We start from the raw sequence: 7145 nt of genomic DNA on the forward strand, positions 1-7145 counted from the left end.
CCGAAGACTGGAGGGTGACAAATGTTGTGCCTCTATTCGAGAAGGTCTGCAGGGAAAATGCTGGGAACTATAGGCCGATGAGCTTAACATCTGTAGCTGGAAAGGTATTAGAGAGTATTCTAAGGGATAGGGTATACAGGCATTTGGATGTGGGCTTGGTTAGGGATAGTCAGCACGGTTCTGTACATGGGAGGTCGTGTCTCATAAATCCAATTGAGTTTTTTGAAGACGTGAAAAGGTCAATGAGGGCAGAGCTTTAGATGTTGTGTACATGCATCTCAGTAAGGCATTCGACAAGGTTCCACATGGTTGTCTGCTCTGGAAGGTTAGTTCGCATGGGATCCAAGGAGCGATAGCTAAATGGATAGCAAACAGGCTTCATGGAAGGAAGCAGAGGGTGATGGTGGAAGGTTGCTTCTTGGACTAGAGGCCTGTGACTAGTGGTGTGCCTCAGGTTTTGGTGCTGGGCCCATTACTGTTTGTCATCTACATTAATGATTTGGATGAAAACATACAGGGCAAGATAAGCAAGTTTGCTGATGATACAAAAGTATGTGATTTTGCAGATAGTGAAAATGGTTGTGAAAGATTGCAGCAGGATCCTGATCGATTGGCCAGATGGGCTGAGGAATGGTTGATGGAATTTAATACAGAGGAATGTGAGGTGTTGCAATTTGAGACGTCTAACAAGGGCAGGACCTACACAGTGAATGGTAGTCCTCTGGAGAGTATTGTAGGTGCATGGTTCCTTGAATGTCGAGTCGCAGGTAGATAAGGTGGTCAAAAAGGCTTTTGGCACATTGGCCTTCATCAGTCAGAGTATTATGTATAGATGTTGGGAGGTCATGTTGCAGTTGTATAATACATTGGTGAGACTGCCTTTAGAGTACTGTGTTCAGTTCTGGGCACCATGTTATAGGAAAGATATTGTCAAGCTTGAAAGGGTTCAGAGAAAATTTATGAGGATGTTGCCAGGACTTGAGGGTCTGAGCTATAGGGAGAGGTTGAGTAGGCTAGGTCTCTATTCCTCGGAGGGACGGAGGATGAGGGGTGATCTTGTGCAGGAGTATAAAATCATGAGAAGAATAGATTGGGTGGATGCACAGAATATCTTGCCCAGATTAGGGGAATTGAGGACCAGAGGACAAAGGTTCAAAGTGAAGGAAAAAAGATTTAATAGGAATCTGAGGGGTAACGTTATGGACACACACCAGAGGAGGCTGGGACTATCCCAATGTTTAAGAAGCAGTTAGACAAGTACATGGATAGGACAAGTTTGGAGGGATATGGACCAGGCACAGGCAGGTGGGACTAGTGTAGCTGGGACACGTTGGCCGGTGTGGGCAAGTTGGGCCTGTTTCCACACTGTATCATTATGACTCAATGACACATTGGAGCAAGTTCCTGGAAAACCACCTTCCTGAACAGGAGAATGATGTGGCTTATTCACTGGGCCCAGAGAGTAACTCAGAACAGAAACTCATTAAGGTTACTTTTGCGATGTGACAGGCACTATGCAATATAATTTACTTTGTTGCTGTGAGGTCATGAGCTGATGTGGTAGTGCATGTAGCTGTTGATCGTATTAGACAGCCAGCTAACATTACACTGCCTAATCAACGCACATACTCCTAATTAGCTCTCATTCATTGTTACCTGGTAAAGCCTATGCACACGCTTGTTAAATGTTGCAAGTAGTTTGCTTATGGCTGGATATCTGTCAATGGCAGACAACCAGTGGCAAGCGGTGCAAGGGGCTTTACACAAAAACAAGGAACAGAGAGGGAGATTATAACTGCTAAGCCATTGGAAGCATCTCAACTGATTATTTTGTATTAAACCACTAGACAATTATTTTTATTCTTAATTATTTCTATCATAAATACAGATTTAACCCAAAATAGACTTTGAATTGAAATTAAATTGTGATACGAGGCATGGTATGAAATTCTTTCATATATTAATGAGCCAACACAAATGTTTAAAATAAAGAGATTAATACTTTATTACCCAGTAGAAGAATTTCATACTAATATCCATTAATATCAAGCTGAAATTTTGCAATCCATAAAACTATTGGGTGGCTCCAAGGAATGATAGATTAAGCATGCACGGAAGTAGGGCAGCAGCAAGCTAACTGGTGTCACAGATAGATACAACCAGCTAACATTACACTGCCTTACCACCATGCACAAACAAACGCAAAGCCCCATTTGTGCTACTTCCGATTTCTTTGCCTTGTCCTGGAACAAAAGAAGTACTGGCAAGAGGGCAGGTGGCGGGGTACTTAGCAGCTGCTGTTTATATATTATGCAGCCAGCTAACAGTACACTGCCTACCTGACTCATGCACCACATTCCATCATGAAGGTCCATACTTGAGAAATTTGCCGCAAAAATAATCCGTTAGTGTCTCTCTTCTAAATAATGTAAACCTGTGCTATATATGTTCTTCGTTCACATTAATAAATTGTACTTGTATCAATGACAGGAAACCATCTCAATAGATCAATGTGTTCACCTAAAAATATATGGCTCTTTAATGATTCATGTGCTCTCCAGATATCCTACCACAGCTTTGCCGTAGAAGAGTGTCAGACCTCATTCATCGCCTGTCTGCCTGTACCCATTTATTCCCTTTCTCTGGGGATTTAGGAACTTTTTCTCAAAATATAATGACAGGGGAGCAGAATAAATCTCCAGCAGAAGTTGGAAAGGGGTGAAATATTGCGTGTTGTACTTAAAGCTTTGCCTCTTAAACTATTTGATTGTATAAGTATGTTTTTATAAACTTTCTGCAGTTACAAATAAAAATACATTTTCAATGCATTGTGTATATAATTTATATTTTAGAAAAATCTAACCACAGAAAGTAATTGCATGTGGTCACGTGGCATATAATGTTATTGTATTTTATTATATCTTGAAGAAAATCACCCAAAATGAGATTGGGACGATTAAGCTAGCTCAGAAATCATAATCAGAAACCCCAAGGATAGTGCTTGATGGTATGCGAGGAGATATTTACAGGTGGACACAACCTTTCAGTCAAAACAGCATGGGTTTGTGGGAAATAACTTGGAAGAAGATTTATTAAGAAACTTTAAATAAATACGTGAAATAAAATCTTGACTTTTATATTCCTGAGATGCGTGTTGACGATAATCATGTGGGAAATCATTTTAAGAGCTGATCATAATCAAACATGAAGTTTAAATAGATAAAGTAATATATTCGTAGAATAGCTACACTACAGAAGGAACTAAGTCGTTTGGCACCAGCACCTTACTAAAAAAAGTGACTGCTATGGCAAACAGGTCAATTCAACCAGAGATGTAATTTTAAGCAAGAAGATAGACACGAAAAGCTGGAGTAAAACTCAGCGGGTCAGACGCCATCTCTGGAGAAAAAGAATAGGTGATGTTTCGGGGTCGAGACCCTTTTCCAGAACCGAAACGTCACCTATTCCTTTTCTCCAGAGATGCTGCCTGCCCCGCAGAGTTATGCCCCTGTCCCACTTAGGAAACCTGAATGGAAACCTCTGGAGACTTTGTGCCCCACCCAAGGTTTCCGTGCGGTTCCCGGAGGTTGCAGGTGGTTGCCGGAGGTTGCAGGTAGTGGAAGTTGGTAGGGAGACTGACAAAAACCTCCGGGAACAGCACGGAAACCTTGGGTGGGGTGCAAAGTCTCCAGAGGTTTCCGTTTGGGTTTCCTAAGTGGGACAGGGGCATTGCTCCAGCTTTTTGTGTCTATCTTAGTTTTAAACTAATATCTGCAGTTCCTTCTTGCACATGTAGTTTTAGGCAACATTGAATAAGGGATTGGAGTATAACATCCAGTCACCTCCCTGTTCATTTAATGACAACAAAAGATACCAACAACAAAAATATTCATTTTCTTTTGATTCGCATTGTTAGTGTGAGAGAATGTATTCAAAATGAATTGAATCTTAACCAAAAAAGATTGATTTGATCAACATTCTTTAAATGCAGAGTAGTGCATTCACTGATTCAAATTTATGAAATTATCTTGCTGTATTTGTATTAATTTGGTACACTCCCGAACAACCTACTTATAATCAAATCCAGATGAAACAATTTAAGAAATTATGTCATACTGAAATGGCCACTGGGACAAAACACACAAAGGATTATTTTCAATTGTATTGCGGTCAAAAAGCTATCTAATGTTGCTGAATAATTATCTAATTGCTTTTAGCACAAATATCCAGCGATGAATGTGCTTTTGATGGAGTGCTCTCAGATGCAGCAGTGTGGAGTGTAGGTAGCAGCTGTTGACCTGTCAGACACAACAGCCAGCTAGCAGTACACTGCCTAACTGCCACAGCCTTCTCTTTCTTCCGCTACAAATGTGCGCCGCTTCACTCGCCCTTCTTTAGAACTGATTAAAACGATTGCAGTTTTCAGTATACTTATAATTATATTCCCAGAATTCAGCTTTAAGTTGCCAGTCCGCTAATATCCGACTGTCTTTTTCATAGACATTGACAGGAAAGTACCAAGGAATGGCAGAAAACCATAATACCATTTACGCTATGTGTTTACACTGTGCGTGAAGCTGCCGCATTTTTACTGTTAACAACTTTCATCCGGGTTTGAAAAGATGGAAAAGATGCATGACAGTGAAAATAGGTACCTCAAACAGCCGGTGCACGTATTGTTGTGAACTCCACTTTGTTTCATTGGCAAATTTCTTCATTACTTTCTCCTGAAATATAAAACAGTAATAATTTATACCTGAAGTGTTTCATGGGTGTATTCATTATGCAGAATAAAGCGCAGTCGAATTTCTCATTCAAGACTGCTTATTTTTGAAGATTCAATGGGTTTTTTTTTGTTCACATAGGTTCGTAAATTCGTTCCTCACTCTAATTTATAAAGTAGAAAGTAAATCAGACTACAGGTCTATTAACTTTAGCTTTATACTTTATTTTGATCCTACCGCAATGTTCTTGCAAACTATAATCGCTCACTCGTACTTCACTGTCAGAGCAGGTTGCCTGTGGGTGGAACTTACCCATTGTGTCTCCTCTCCTGTCTTGGTTTTACGGGAAGAAACTCGTTCTAATTTCCACTCCATTCTTTAACACTAAAGGTTAATTTGGGTCAAACAGCATTACAACAGGGCGCCGGGAAATAAGAAACTATATCTGCAATTTATCTAAAATGTACTCTTTTCTCTACACAACACATTTTCCAGTACTATACTGTCATTAAATGGCCCTAGAAATACCTCTCTACGCTGAACCCCAGACTACTTCCTTCCTTGCTGAATCTCCCAGCACTTGTGTGGCTTTTAAAGCTGTTTCTAGCGCCGGAGTGAGCGGGAAACACCTCATCTCTCGCTGATAGGTGAAGATCGGGACCGCCTTGAACCTGTGACGTTGACCGGAGGGATTCCCTCGCAGAAACCCGCGGGATCCGATGTGGAAATGCGCGCTGCCTGACCCGCTTTCCACTGCCCGCCACTCCAAACAGTGGAATGGCGGGCTGTGCAAACAAATCATGGATGGGAATTGGAGGCAGTTAAGGCGGGAAGAGAGACTGATTGAGAGGAAAATAAATGACAGACAATTTAAACAATGTAACGTTGTGCATATAATGTATATGATGTATTATGTAATATATCAATACATTGAATAGAGGAAATGAGTAGTATAAATATAGGTGAACCTCAAAATAGGCACTCAAATCCGTCCAGTTTAAATAAATCTTATAAATACACAACCGAAATTAAACTCCTACTACCGTTGTATATTACCAGCGCAAACAATCATGATAATGATGTTTAGAATGAAAAACACTGCGTTGATTAATAGCTTTTACTTACTAAAACACAGCATACTAGAACACACACAATGTTCCCAATGAGGGGCGATCCAGAACCAGGGGCCACAGTCTTAGAATTAAAGGGGAGGTCATTTAAGACTGAGGTGAGAAAAAACGTTTTCACCCAGAGAGTTGTGAATTTATGGAATTCCCTGCCAAAGAGGGCAGTGGAGGCCAAGTACTGGATGGATTTAAGAGAGAGTTAGATAAAGCTCTAGAGGCTAGTGGAGTCAAGGGATATGGGGATAAAGCAGGCACGGGTTATTGATTGGGGACGATCAGCAATGATCACAATGAATAGCGGTGCTGGCTCGAAGGGCCGAATGGCCTCCTTCTGCGCCTATTTTCTATGTTTTTTAAGTTTCTATAACTATTACCAACAGCCTGGCACGATAAAACTACACAGCAACAATATTTTCTATTCAATCTTTCAATTCAATGCCTTCTTCATATATTAGAGTGTTGCTACGATGCTAGCCAGGTTTAAAAACAACATTTCTCACGACCAAATGAGAATAATTTGTGTACAACATGTTGGATCACATTTTGATTTACAGTGTCCCTTGAGTGTTAACACGTGCAGTGGAAAATGGATAATAATAATAATAAGACTTTTTGTTAAATGGTCAGGGTAACAAGTTATACACGATATTTTTATACAATGCACTGCAGTTTCTGTTGTTGGTTTTAGATTGAACGAGAGTGCGATTACTAATTTTAAATTACCACTGTGGTTTGGAATTATTATAGGATTGATCATATGGAGTTGGGGATGAGCGGCTGCGTTTTCTCTCCGTTTAGCAAGCACCAGCACTGCCCATAATGCTGTTTAACAGAAACTTGGCTCAACAGAAGCTTTGCTGCTCTGTCTTACAACCCTCTACATCGCAAAGACGCAGCAGCCTCTCATTCATTTTTGAGAATGCATCAAGTCTAATTTGATTCACACTGCATGTCATAATTACTTGGATAACTCTAATGTCACGGTAGTTCGTTTCCGGTAAATCGGTTTCCGAGGTAGCCAAATACTTTCGATAATTGCTTTAAAAAGATCTTGTACAGTGTTAAAAAAAAGGGGGAAATATGCAAATTCTGGACAATACATCGTTTCTGAATTCATCCGACGTACACGAGCTACAAAGGGGGACTGCAGGTGTAAATTATTGTCTCTAAAGTTTCCATGCAACACTTTGAACGGTCAGCAAACACGGGGGAAGAGCGCAGTTGTCTGTCTGTGTTCTGCCTATATTCTGGTTCCTAAAACAGTATAAAAGGAACACAGGTAGTAATTTATGAA

General features: G+C 40.4%; 1 protein-coding gene across 1 annotated transcript in view; it reads right to left on the reverse strand.

Annotated features, from left to right (window-relative positions):
* Positions 1–5266, reverse strand: part of LOC129696391 (cell division cycle protein 20 homolog) — a 64379-nt gene extending 59113 nt beyond the window's left edge. Inside the window, exons 1-2 of the mRNA XM_055634255.1 lie at positions 5037–5266; positions 4656–4727 (exon numbers count right to left, since the gene is read on the reverse strand). The gene's annotated coding sequence lies outside the window, so the exon portion shown is untranslated. The remainder of the gene's footprint in view (positions 1–4655; positions 4728–5036) is intronic.
* Positions 5267–7145: the final 1879 nt, after the last annotated feature.

Source organism: Leucoraja erinacea, chromosome 1, assembly GCF_028641065.1.
Source record: "Leucoraja erinacea ecotype New England chromosome 1, Leri_hhj_1, whole genome shotgun sequence".
NCBI classification, from domain to species: Eukaryota; Metazoa; Chordata; class Chondrichthyes; order Rajiformes; family Rajidae; genus Leucoraja; species Leucoraja erinaceus.